The sequence below is a fragment of the Neodiprion pinetum genome, chromosome 4 (assembly GCF_021155775.2).
Source record: "Neodiprion pinetum isolate iyNeoPine1 chromosome 4, iyNeoPine1.2, whole genome shotgun sequence".
NCBI classification, from domain to species: domain Eukaryota; kingdom Metazoa; phylum Arthropoda; class Insecta; order Hymenoptera; family Diprionidae; genus Neodiprion; species Neodiprion pinetum.
The window spans coordinates 26049706-26064596 of record NC_060235.2 but is presented as its reverse complement, the minus strand read 5'-3'; the positions used below and the strand labels follow the sequence as shown (position 1 = coordinate 26064596).

The window sequence follows — 14891 nt, the reverse complement described above, 5'->3', positions numbered from 1 at the left end:
TTTGTTTTTTTCTTCATTACCGGCTAGGCAAACCAGCGACGTTTCCCTTGGAAAATCTAATTTCCCTGTCAAGTACTTTGAGGGGTTGAATGGGTGAGCGAAGAGCAGCGGGCAGATGGGTGGGCGGTTTGACGGTGTAAATATTTAAGCAGCAAATCTACTACGGGACGAAGCCGAGTTGCTAGGTGGAATGAAATTAAAAAATACGTGTACATTGTGTGTGTGTATGTGTGTATGAGTATACATCGCTACCAAATGACAAAAGTGTTTTGAAGCTTAGCGGTGTAAATATCTCGAATAAAAGTGTAAAAATCTTTAACACGACGAAATTTTTTTCACAGCAAATCGAAAGGAAAATTAAAACAAATGACTGCGTTTGAAAATTGGGTCGATACGTAATTTTGTATCAGTGAATGATTATCGTTTATTTCACGTATTCACATGATATGATAGAGTTAAAGGAAATAAGAAGAACGGTCCGATATATTTACTCTCATTTGGATCGAATATCGATTGATTTTATAAAATGATTGATATATTAAAAGAATAATCGATGGAAATTTGTTGAATTAATGTAAACGAGCGAAAAATTATTCAATAAAACTGATCAATGATCGTAGGCTAATTCACGATTAATTCCGAATATCAATACATACATCGAGAGAAAATGATTATCATTTGTTTTTTATTGGCCTATTTTAAAAATTTTCCCCAATTTTTTGTGGATAGTCTGAAAATTTCAAAATTGCTTTTCGTTATAATTCCTTTACGATATCATCGATATTGTTATTATGCATGCAAAATTTTTTTAACAGAAGTGTTTCTTGAATCGGGCAACGGTTGCATTTTTCCAAACTGATCTGCTATATATTTCAATGCCGATGTCGAGCTGCTACCGCCTCTCGTATCATATCAGGTAAGAGACTGGAAAAATTGCAGCGTCATCGCCTTATATCTGTGAGCGCGGAAATTCTCTTAGGTCTTAAAGAATTTATGCCAGGGTTCGCAGAACGCTAGATAAAAGGATTAATTCCTAACGTGTTAATTAATTTTTACACCTTGTGAACTCGCCAATTTTTAACGAATAATTTCGTTATTAATTTTTTTACGAGGTAGAATCCGAAATATTGGGATAATCATTTTTTCCAACGTCGGACTTTCTTTTTAAATACAATTTTGGAAATCATTGGTTTTACACCCTGTGCTTACATTATTTTTTCATTTGAGCTAGTTACGGTTGAATTAACACTTGATTTCGATGATTTCGGTTTGATTAGTCATTCTGGAAGGGCAAGAAGAACGTGCAAAATGTGCTTTCACTATCAGAGAGTAAAAATGGATCATTTCCGTAAAATTTTGAATGCGTTCTGTATTTCGAAACAACACGGAATATCAAGGTGACATTGTAAAATCTGAAAAAAAATGTAATGAAAATATATTCGCTGAATGAATTCTGAAGAAGGAAAATTTATCAGGGCTTGCAAAATTTGAGGTTCGCAATGTCGATGAAAAAAAATGTCATTGATGATATTTTTTAGGTGGGCTGAATTTATGCTTTGGCGAAAAATTAACATGGCCCCCGTTAGAAAACACTTTTAATTACATTTTGGCTCTATTCTGATTTCCGTGGGGTGTTATGTAACGAATGTTGATTTATGCTGAAAAATATAATAGTTGGAGTAGCTGAAGTATAATTCCATCTTCGAGGTTGAACGATTTCTACAGTCTGATTGTGAATCAAAATTTAGAAAATTAAGAGATGCAGACGTTGAAAAAATCTCCAAAAATTTTATTGATCTGATTGTGATCAAATTAGAATAACACAGGCTGATATGTCAACAATTAGAAAAAAGGTTTTATAATTAGAAGATTCAAAATTATTAAACTCTGGTATTTTTGACCCGTTCTTAAAGTGTTTTGACTCATTTCGTTCGCATTATCGATCTGAAAATTTTCGTTTATTCGGAATTCTGTTGATTCAGATATTTATAATTTCTCACTTTCGCACTTTCGGAACTTTAAATTATCGGAGTTGTGCCCTTTCGACAATTCATCCTTCCGGAATTTCACCCTTTCGGAAATTTGAGCGTCGGGTTTCCGACCATTTGAAACTTTAATGTTTCCTCAAAGTCTAATATCTTTATTTTTAGTTTCGCCATTTTTACTCAACGCCTTCGGAACTTTTCAAATTTGTAATTTCAAACCCCGCCCCTTCAGGTCCGTGTCCAGCGTATATGAAATATTCGTGAAATCTCTCCGCTAGGTACTCGGTTGCCGAGGAGAAGCTCGCGTCCATTGTAAAATAATACAAAGGCAAGTACAAACATAAGTGTCGCGTGTCTGTTCAAATACATTCGTCTCTCACCCCTTTCCCCTTTCCCCTTGTCCTCGCTGCATCCTCGACTCTCGGCGCCGTGCATCGGGGGCTGGAGAACCACTCGAGCTCCGTTGCATAATATAACACACAAGGGGGTGAAAGGGAGGAAGGGAGGAAGGGTGGAAGGGCGCGTTTCGAGCAAATGTGGCACACAGGAACGCACGTGCGCTTCCATCGTTTCCTGAAAACTCTAAACTCCTCGCGGCCTAGCAGGCGGGAATTCCGCATTATGCAGTCGCATATCCGCGTGCCCTGGGATTATACAACTTTTTACAAGTCAAGTCTTATACATACATCCGGCGGACGTGAATGGAGGGAGAGGCAAACCCCGTTCCCATTCCCATTCCCTCTGAGGACGATTCTGCAGCCGTCCGTTGTTTCTGCGTACGGTTATGCAATGCACTTGTGCAATGCATTTGCCTTGTGCCGTACCTCGGGAATCAAGTTCCTTTGCTTATTCATCCGTAGCTACGATTTTCAGAGTGAAACGACTCTGTTCGACTATCGTTGCTTGTAAATTATCGCACGGTTCATCCACCTGTTGGCCTCTAGTCGCAGAGCTTAACTACGTCGGAATCGTGCTTTTGCTCCACCATTGAGAGAGGCGGTGTAACCTGTTTATATTGTAGAGAAAACGTGAAAAATGGGGTGGAGTGGAAATTTCGATTTTGAAAAGTTCCGAAAGCGCCGAAAGCGCCGAATTCCGAATTATTTGATGGCGAAACTTGAAGTAAAGAAATCAGACTTTGACGAAACGTCAAAGTTTCGAATGGTCCGAAACCTGACGTTCAAAGTTCCAGAGGTACGAAAATGAGAAAATATAATCGAAATTCCGAATGATCGAAGATTTTCGGTTCTATAAATTTCTGGCTCGGTGAAACTTCACCACATCACTGTGATCTTTTTTTGTTTTGGAATTTAAACGTTTTTATATTCAAAAACGTAATAAATTCGTTGGGTTTCACTTTACGGTAATCCATTTCATTCGGAAGATCATGCTCACCAAATTCACTATAGTTGGGTCATAGTTAATCATAAATTTATGCCGGACTGCCGGAAAGAGGTGACAATTTATTTCCAAGCTGTTAAATTCACAGCGAAAATGCACTCAGATCCATTAGAATCGGCGAAAGTAATCCGATTCTGACAATCAGCAACGGAGAACAATAATGTGATTATTCTGACGTCATTAATAATCGATCTTCCGTGATTCAGATGTGTTAATTTTTTCTTTCAATGTCAAGAAAACAGTCCTTCTATACAAACCCAAACTCTACCGAATGTTTTTGGACATTTTTCGATTTACACTTATTCTCTATTTATCTACAAGGTTCCGATCCCACCTTTTTCAGCCCAAAAAGAGAAAAATATTGAAAAATGATCATCCGCAGTCTTCTCTTTTTTCTTTGTTATGTTTCGCCACTCGAAATCTTTACGATTAATTTCGTACATCATAATGTGAGGTACGAAATACGAGTAACACAAGATAACGCGCAAATTGGGACAAGTCGTTACATAATTAAAAACCTGGATTACTGCCACAAGGGGGGTATCTCCAAAATTCGCCACCGCGAAGCCTCCATTAGGCAAAAATTTTCGGGATAGCGCAGAGCGCCCGAGGCACCGCCGGGCCAGCATTACTTTCAGCAGGATGATGCCTGAGAGGTGTTCAATTTTTCAGCACAGCTCTTGTGGCGCCTGCAGAGTTATGGTCAGCAGTCAAAAGGTAGTGGGGTGAAAACGAAAAAAAAAAGAAGGAGAAAAACGAACGCTCACGAAGAATAAGATGAATAAAATAAAGGCTGGAATACCACACTCGCCATGGAATGTGAGATGTGTGTTTGAAAATGAGATCATAAGATCGGGCATTATAATATTACTCGCGGAAAAGTTTAAAATAATTTGTTGATCGTGGTAATTGTCGTCGAGTTTAAAAATATTCTCCTGAATTACAGTTGACGTGCAAAATGTTTTACGCAACGATACGGAATTTGAAAAAATTATGTACATCGCTTTTCGAATTTGAAAGTTTAAAATAACAATGAAACCAGTGTCTTTCAGCCGTATGATCGTTGGTTATTTGCGAACGAACTTCTCACATCAATATTAACTCTTTACAGTGAACTAAAAATCTAGAGTAAAATGATGATCACTCCAATCAACGATCTTTCACGGAAACACGAATCGTCAATTAAGTTAGCTTGAAAAATGTCTCGATTTCGCCCCAAAAATCTTCAAAGAGAAGGTAAGGGCTCATTTTTAGCAGTCGGATCTTGCTTCGTCAGTCGAGATTATCAGAGCTGTGCAGGTTATGCTTTTTTTACCTCAAAGAAAACTTGCAGCCGGCAATGGAATTACGGGAAAAGAAGAACGAAGGGACCGAGGAACCGGTCCCGTTGGCAAGGACGAGAGGCGAAAACGGCGAATCAAATTAGGGTGGGGGGGATTGATTAATGATTAGTCGATCGATCGGCCCGTTTCGCATTTTGCTGAGGGGTAAATCCGTTACCGCGAAATCGTGTTTAAGTTTGTGCGGTAATTGGGTTACTGCTTACCTGACGCTTCGCTATTAAGTCGCTGCCGGCAAATCCACCTTCCTCTTGACCTGCGCTCCGCGGGTCCGTCTGCATTCCTAACTCAATTGTACACCCTTGTTTTTCGGTCCCAGCAATGTTACAAGCAGGTCCGTGCAGCCGTAACTGCCTCCAGCCATTATTTCATATTCCTCTGCAGCGCGCCAAACCGTGGATCTGAAAATTGAATCGTCTTCACTTTTCTTATTCATCCAATAAGCAAGGTATTTATTCACGGAGAAAATATGCGGCCCATCTTCTTTCAGAAGATTAATCAAACGAAACAGTTATCGAGGCGATAAGTAATAAAAATACGAAATTGTAATTAGAGTTGATCTAGTTGTGATTTTTATTGCAAATGTCCCTCGTTGTCGTCGAAAAAAAAATTTACCGCTAACAGAAACGAAGAATGTTCAATTCCTAATAACTTTAGATATTGCTACGTTTTTTTTTTTTTTTTTGTTCTAGGATATCACTTTTTTGTAACGTCGATGGGCAAAGGCTCGTTTCCCTACATATCGTCTAAGACTAGTTTATAATTCAACTACATTTAGCGTGTTCTCTTTATAACTTTCCAACAAAATAAGTCGTACTTCATGAAAATTGATCGAACAGTATGCTTAGGGAATTGATATAATGGCTTATTAATACATAAGTGCTCTAAAATGATTGGTAATTATTCAATGTCTTTTTTCACTTGAAATTAATGCACAGAATATAAAAAATCAAGTACAACGATTATATTAATTATTGTGCTATATCGAAGTGAAGCATTTTTATTGTAATTTTTATCGGCAATATAGTCGAGATAATAATAATAAACATTATAAGATACAATGTATTGTGTAACATCGTTTCAATTAAATCCTTGAATTGGTTTGACATCACAGCATTTGTATCTCTATATCATGATTAATTTCTGTCTCAACGTTCACTTGTCAAAAAAAAAAAATTCAAGATGTATTAAAATTCGCAAGGAATCTTTGACAGTGAAATAAGCTAAAAAACCGGTGATTCATACAAAAAAAAAATGTCTCAATATTTCCATGAATACGAAAGAACCAAAAACTCGCGAATATTTAAATGATTACAAAAAAGCAACTATAATTCTTTACTGATATAATTAGACGATAGAATTTCTGTTCTGGGTACGTTGAATCAGCTGTTGATTGAAACGTCATGTAAAAAGGATCGAATTCGCGGGACATTTATCAGCGTCGTTTCAAAAGTCGCGAATATGTATAATCGGCGTTGAACGGCTACGATACGTGCCGAACAATCTAATCCTCGAAAAGTTTGGAGAGCTTTTTTGTCCCACCGTGGTTAAAAGGAGCAGTGCTCTATACCCGATTCTCAGTGCCGTAATAATCCCTCGAGCCAACATTCAGGGATGTAAAAAGAGAGGGAGAGAGAAAGAGAGAAAATCCTCCGCAGGATTACCGTCGGCAGAAACGAACCGTCGGTGCGTAATCGCAAATACGGCCGGATATTGGCCGGACGCAAGGACCGCTGACCCTTCTGGACCAAGGGTGAAACAATGGTCTTACGCACCGCCGTTTCTCTTTTTCCACCCTTATTCTACTTCTACACAGCTCGAACTGGAAAACGCTGATTAGGACTTATCTGCAAACTTCGGTGGCAGACTTTGCATGCGGAACGATCCAACGACTTTCCGCCTGCTTTTTAGAGACGAATTTTTGATCTGGGTATGATTTGAAAATGTGAAAAAAATAATCAATTCAGTTTTACACAAATAACATATCAGGTCATATTTTTTCCAACGCCAGGAAGTGCTGGAAACAAAGGTTCGATTAGAAAACGTAATAAATTGATCAGCGAGTTTTTAGTAAATGGTCACGCCGACATGCTTAAAATTGGAGGATTTTCGTATCTTAGTGTAAACTATAACAATATTAATTTCATCTGCATAGAAATTTTTAACCCTCAAGAACTGGCCGGAAATTGGTGGAATGGCCTTATGCATAATACGTACATTCAGGAAATCTAAACATCAGGGTTTGAAGGCAATTGGAAATCGATCAGGGAAAATGTCCCAGTATCCTGATTATCTCTTTTGGTCTTGCGTATTACTACATCACACTAAATTTCATTACCTCGTCACTGCCTTATCGATTCATAATTAGCCATCGCTCAGTCGTGATTTCATTGATTTTTCAATCAGAAGAATTCCTGAATCTATTTTAACACTTTACACTTTTATCTACAAGTCAGACGGTGATTTGGACACGAAACGTTATTCAACAGGAATTCTCGAACAGGCAATTATCAGCTCATAGTTTATAGTGATCCAGAAATCCGAAGCTTTAATTACGGTTCCCTTAAAGTAATAGAATGAGTTCCTTAAAATCGGCGCAATATTGTTACACGGATCACGTTTTTAAAAATAATTTTACTTGCAAATAATGGAGAAACGAAATTATGAAGTAAAAATTTATCACGATGTCAATAACTAGGAGGAGAGCTCAATAAGTGGAACACTTGACACTCACAACTAACACTTAATACAATCAAAACTCCGGAACATCTTAACGGGTCACTAGTCAGGTTCATAATGAACATAGCAGGTGGATTATTTATCTTGCTCACCGGACGAAAGATGTGTGGCTGTGTAATTCTTAGATACCTTGCCCCAAACGTTGTAACGCTCATAACACGGACGTGATTTTAATAACTCATATTAAAAAGCAAAACGATTCTCAAATTGTAGTAGAACTCGGAATTAATTAATTTCTACCAGTTCCTCAGGCCACGACGTAATGTCGTAAGAAGTCTCAAGTTTTTTTTTCTCATCGAAACTACGGAGCGCTTGTTCTGGAAGACAAGTTTCACCAGGTAGCGTACCTGGAGCGTAGAAACTACGGAGCGCTTGTCCTGGAAGTCGAGTTGCACCAGGAAGCGTACCCGGAGCGCAGGATCCAGGAGGTAGAGCACCCGGTACTCGAACCCGGTACTCGAAATCTGCGGAGCGCGATTCTCATATGTCTTCTCTACTGCACGGTTGTTTCCGGACTGAGGAATTCGACTAGCTGATTTTCGTCTGTATAGATCGATGACGTCAAGAGAGAAAAAAATTTTGGGTGACGTCACTTTCTGAACATCCGAACATCCAACATTTGGTTTCGAACTTTAATACATTGTATGATGTATGATGTACGATGTATGCTATGATGTAATGATGTATGATACTTTAACCGACAGTGAATTTTCCGTAGAATATTTTCCGCAAAGATTTTCTAGTTTTCATCGAAAAGTTAATTGAAGGATTTTTGGAGATAACTACTTCTAAATTTTTTTCAAGCAATCTCTGGCGACCTCTAAAGTGACCAAAATATGTGAGCCGAAAAAAATTAGAATCGGTCTGAAAACCTTAGAGCTCAAGCATTTTCAATGTTCCATAGTTATAAATTCTGTTTTTTTTTTATTTGAATTTGCTCAGCATCATTTCTATTACGTAGCAGAGATTTTGTTAACCAGGTTAATTGGAGCAGATTACAGTGATGGAGATTTTTATAATTAAAGGGTATTCGTTTTTGGCATCACGTTCGATGCATCCTCAAGAAGACACAGATTTTTTCGTAAATTGAAAGGTGACGGAATCAAAATTCGAGAAAAAATTATTGCCTCTTATAGACGTTCGAAGCATTGAATCGGCCAGCTTACGTGCCTTTTGAAGTATTTCCGGAGCCCTGCACTAGCAGCCGAAACGATCGGCTTAAATCCCGAGGTCTGGAGATTTCGTGCTTATTATTCCAGGCTTGCGGCGTGCTCGCCAAGGAGCTTAAGAAATTCGCAAAAGGCAGACCAAGTCTTGGCGAGGAGCCGTTAGCGAGTTCGGGAGTTTCGTGCGTTAGCGTTAAACCGTACGCTATGCTGCTGGAATAAGCGCCTTAATTCCCGCACCGTTTCGAGACGCGAAACGTAGCGAATAGCTGTATACCCACACTTACATCGATAAGATTCGCTATATCGCACGAAAACTCGCGCAAACGCCGCGTATGTACATTTTAAAAGCATGTCAAGCAGATTTGAGTACATACCGATTGTGAGAGGATTCCTAGAAGGGAAAAGATGCGAAATACGACGTGCCGGCATAAAGGCAACCCAAGTTACATATAATTTTCGGCAGGTTGGTAAGCTTGTGACGCATGCGCAGCAGCTAAAGATGCCCCAGTAATAGAATAATTGAAAAAAATGTTAGTAAGAAGTCTGGGAAGTTATTCGTCACAAGTGGCGATTAATGAAACAAATAGTTAGGCAATTGAGGGGGCCGATGAATAGATGAATCGGAAAAACAAGTGTTCGAAGTTTAGAAATAATTGAAGCCCTACTCAAATCGTTGTGATAAACAAATTCTTCCGACGATATTTGCGAACGGCGAAGAGACTCGATGTCCGTTTATTCGACGCAATAAGCACGACGAAACGGCCGGGAGTTGTAAAAAGCGAAATTCAAACTCTTTGGGGAAATAAAGCGGGATGCTGGAAAGCAGGGGATAAATCGAAAGAAGGGACAGAATTCTAATCCTCGTTGTTTTCGCTGAAGGTGTTATTTCCTATGATTCCTTTATTTCAGCGGCCCGGACGACGTGACGTCTGCAGGCCGATTTCGTGCCGTTGGGAAATTGATGGCGTCGTGAGAAAAATACAGTCTGGCATATTCTACGATTGCCTTGGTTCAAGTTACTTTAATTAAATTTGAATCAACTGTCAGCGAGCCAAACGCGGTCTCATTCCGTCTCTCGTGCTGCAGGGGCTTTAATTTCAATTGGGAAATTCGAGTGAAAATAACGACGACAATATCATAGCATTCAAGCATTCCTGCAACTTTTACTGATTGCGAGCTTTAATTTCTCCGAGGAATAACCTGCAGCCGAAGGAGGAGAATGGGAAAGAAGCGAAACGACGCGAGGAAACAAAGATACGAACGGTCTCGCACCTTCTTCATTGTCTTCTCCATCCCCTTTCCGCCAACCCTTCGACCCTCTGCCCTTCCACGCTCCCTTTATTCTTCCACCTAGATTCACCGGGCGGAGATGAGTGCCTGGATATTCTTTGGTCGGCGAATGAATTCCGCTCAAATTCTCACCTTCGTTTTATGGCTAATCAGCTGTAAGGATTAGTGTAGAGTTGATCAAAACTTAATCTATACATCGCACGTAACTAATCTGAGAATTTCATACATGCTATGCTCAAAGCTTGTAAGCTTTAACAACCCAACAACATGTGGAAGAAATCGTAATTTTTTAGGAACCTTCAAATAATCTAAATACTTCACATTTATGAAACCGTAGGAAATCAAAATTTTCACAAATATTTTTTGAAATTCAACGGAATATCCGAAATATCCAGAAACGATACGGTAAATCGGTAAAATCTTTTCCAGTTATCTGAAATGATTTGAAATTCTGAAAAGCACGACGAAACCATTTTAGATACGTTTATTTTGTCAAGAATCTATTCTACAAATGAGAGAGAATTAACGGTCATCAATCAGTCCGTTATAAGTGTCACGTGAGCAATCAAAACCTTGTCGGCCATAAGTGGATTACTTTTTCGCCGATTCATACTCCCAGGAGTTGAGCCCATTACGGTTCTCACACGTGAACAGAGGGTGTCGAAGAAACGAACCGCATCTTTGCCATCTCATGAGTACCTACTAGGCACTTTATTGAAGCCTGCACCGCACTCGACGAAACAGCGAATCGCACACTTGGGTGCGAATCTCGTGTGAATGTGTGCGTGTGTGTGTGTGTGTGTTACAGGGCGATAAAAACTCAGGCTGTGCCTGGCGAGGTCGTTTCGAAAAAGGGAGGCGAAGTGAGCTTCCGGTCTGCAACGTAGTTCCTGCACGGATCTAATTTCTATCGAGGTTATTCTGTCCGCGAAGCGACCAGCTCTTCCCTCCACGATGTAGATCCGTCTCACCGGTGTACCAAGAGTTACTGTTATGCGATTTTCCTTGCTTCCGGCACCTCGTCGTGTTTCCACCTACACGGATATACAGTGCGTCACACGACTCGCTGTGTTGCGAATTGCAAATATGGATAGTGAAGCGTGCGTGAAATTTCTTTGCCGCATGTATCGACGAAACTACACGGTGCAATAAAAGCGCTTGTTTGTCGATTTGGGTGATCCAGTTTTTCTTATCTCCGATTTACTTGGAATTCGAAAATTGGAGGTTACTGAGGTCGCTGAGTATGAAACTGTACTTAAAATTTGGGAGTTCGAGACGGCGTATCCAGCGTGGTTGACGAAAATGCAAGAAGTTGTTCGATTTGAACGAAACTTGGTACTCGGAGGTTCTCGAAGTTGCTGATTTCGAATTTGAACTCAAAATTGTAAAATTCAAACAAGCAGCTCCAAAGAGTCGACCATTTTAAATTTATAAATTTTGACTTCAGATTTAAAATCGGTGACTTGAGAAACGCCCTGATGTCAAGTTTCATTCAAATAAAGTAATTCCTTCCGTCTATGTCACCCGTATTATACCCGTCATTTGAAAGTTCCAAATTTGAATATTAAATTAATAATTCCCGTCCCGAAAAACCTTCGATTTCCAAATTTCAAATCGATTCGAGATGGGGAACAATGCTTACTGACTTAAACAGGCACCTAGCCTGTTCCTTTGTTGCATTATATATAGTTTCGTCAACAGGGGTGACGGAGAAATTTCATTTATAGTTTACTGTCCTCATTTTTCATGCACACCACCGCTCCAGACTTACATTATACCATCCGCGAGTTACGAGACACCCTGTAGACGTGTTTGCGACCATTCGGACGTGCTTGTTGCAGCCCTGAGAGCAGCGGGCAATAGTGGAAAAACGTGATCCAATACCCCGTAGCACAGTCCAGACCTTGTCGATTGCTCACCCTTCCTATTTCCCCTATTTTTCTCTGGTCAGCGAGAAAGGAGAGAGTCTCCATCCCTTTTCAAGTATACGGTTGTTGTTTTTTTAATTTGATGCAGAGTCGATTTGCAATTATAATGAGGAATAATAGCTTAGAAGTTTGACCGGACGATCATTGTTCTTAATAAGATGGGAAAAATTTTGAATAAATTTATTATCACATGAAATTTTGAACATCATTGAGTCTGAAGTATAATTATTTTTTTTCAATAATGTCTCCATTTGATCATTTTTTAATTGCCAATATATTTGTGTACATCGAACCGTTCTTTGACGATAGTGACAACAATAATTAAGCACCACTCGAATCGAATCGAGGTTACGTTCCGTAATTACAGCAAGAAGGCAGCTGCATTTGACGATCAATAATTAACGGTTTCAGTGATTTTAATTGATTGCTATTTACGGAGATACGCGAACCTTGTAGGAGTTGAGCTTTATTCTAAGCGAGGCGGAAGACAATCATCGGCAAGTGAAAGCTACGCAATTAAGACAGAATTTTGTATTCCCTTATATATCTCATTTCCAATTTACATAAACAATGCATTTGTGCCAATTGTCACTACTTGGAGAAAAATTTGTTACGAATACAGTGAAAGATTGTTTTCTATTTTTCCAGGCTTACGCTGTTATTTCGTATCATTTACTCCAATTACGCTCTTTGACAATTTTCTTTCAACGAGTCAAGCATCGTACTGCAATGACTGAAAAACTCGACGGTTTTGTTTTTATCGTTCTTGAAATTCGACGGAATTGTTATTCCTCCGCGAAATCCGGACCGTTAATCGCAACGTCGAAGAGAATTTGAAACCTTCAATGATTTCGGAATAATTGAAATTTACAAAATTTAATTAAGTTTTGAGGAAAAAAAATTGACATTAAAACATTAAATTATCTTTCATTATTAATTTCGCAAGAAAAAAATCATAAGAAATTAACCACATAATTTATCGGAAATTGTCTCACCTGTTAAAGGTAGAATATGACATCTGTTCGTTTCGAACTAGCGGACGAGGCATGAGATGGTAAATACACGTAGAACACGAGTTGAGAACTTTGTACGTTAGACGAAACTAGGATGTGCTAATTACCGAGGGTCGGGAAATCCGATAACAAACAGAAGGCGTGAGAATCGTGATAGCGAATTGCGCTTCACTGTCAATGATCAGACACTCGGAGCGTCATAAATTCTGCTGAGTAGACGTGCCCAATTTAAGGAGCTTCAACCCCTTCGGAAACTGAGGATTAAGGTATCATAAAGATTTTCTGTCCAGCAATTTTATAACGATTAATAATATCCTGAAATCTCACGGCACTTAATTAGAAAGCTCGTCCGGTGGTGAATCGAATTCTGAACTCGAATATAAATGTGAGTGACAAGTTAAAGACTAAAAACTTCGGCACAAACTGCAGATTTATCGGTTTAAATATTATCTCAAGTTCGTTTCATCGTCAAGGATCACGAACTGACCGAACTGCAGTTTGTAATGAATTAAATTTGACCTGAATTCAATTATTTACACCGATTACATTTATAGCCTGAAATAACGTGAACGTAATTAGGTTGAAATGTCGCATAGAGGCGATAAAACCCGACTCAATTACACAGATTCATATGACTGTCACAAATGAATTTTTTCACTATATGAGACGTTGAAATCTTGCACCTATATACAATGATTTGTAAAAGTTTTGCGACTTGATTATAAATAAATGAATATTCGCCCTTTCCAATTAATCACCATCAAATCTACACGTGTAACTATACCCTTTGTTGCGTTAAATCACCTGTGCCGCTACCCTTGTCAAATTATGTGAAAGGCTTAAAATTCCGAATCTAAATTTTACTTGGAGAGGAGACGAGACGAAACAAGACGAGGGAACAAAAGGGGGCGCATTTTGAGTTTAGTTATAGGCATAGTAACTGAAGAGAAAGAGAAGGAGGGAGATAGAGAGAGATGGACAAAGGGATAGAAAGAGAAAGAGAGAGAGAGAAAGAGAGAGAGAGAGAGCAGGCCGTTGGTTCTGAAACTTCAGATGTCGATTTATTATTTAGAGCCGACGTCGGTCCCGCGTCACTGCTAATATCAGAGGTAATAGGGGTTGCTTGTAGAATGACGCAAGTTAAGGTTGAGCCCTTCGTCAGTCATAATTAAACTTTCAATAAGTTTATAACGAGGGCTGTCGAAACGAGTCGTAGAATAATAAATCACTATTTCGAAATTGGTGTCAATAAAAGCTAACGGTTCGATGTTGACAGGCACAATTGTAAATGCTGCCGGAATATATGAGAATTTTTAGAGTCCGAATGGGATAGGGAAAAATTATGAAATGTTACTAGAAATTTTTTTCATATGAACGTGTATCGTGCAGGAGCAAATTAGCGTTTTATTTCATGTGACTGATTATCATTGACTTTCACAAAGTTTCTGATGTTGTGAAACATACCTTATGAAAATCGTTAAGGAAGAGTCTTTTTTAAGGAAAAAATTGTAATCTACTCACGCACTTACGGTTTGGATTTTATTTTTAGTATCTTCAACTTACAGAAAATTTACTCGCAATTAAAATTGTGCAGAATAAAGGTTACGGAATTTTTCGACAAGTTTACAACAATACTTGGAACGATTTCTGATTTAAAAATCTCTTTTGATTAGTGATAAAAAGGGTTTGACATTTCATAGGATTAATTGCAACGGTGACATAATCGGAATTGAAAATCTTTCGAAAACCAAAACAATGAAATTCTGCGTTTTTGTTGTGAAACAGAATTTAATACGAGCGAAAAATTGACTCCAAGTTCTTAAAAGTTTGCGAACATTGAAAAAATATCCGAAATTGAAAAAGAACAAGATTTCTTTTAATTCATTTTATATACCACGGAAATCAAGTTGTTAGTTCTGTATTATACAGTAAAGATGTTGCTTCACGAGTTGATATTACATTTTAATAGGGAAACCCAAAATAATAATCATTGTAATCTCGGTAGTAATCGCATGATTGGAACGCC

The 14891-nt window shown here is 38.6% G+C and overlaps 1 protein-coding gene across 5 annotated transcripts in view; it reads left to right on the top strand.

Annotated features, from left to right (window-relative positions):
- Positions 1-14891, top strand: part of Dscam3 (Down syndrome cell adhesion molecule 3) — a 184747-nt gene that overhangs the window by 17199 nt on the left and 152657 nt on the right. The window lies entirely within an intron of this gene.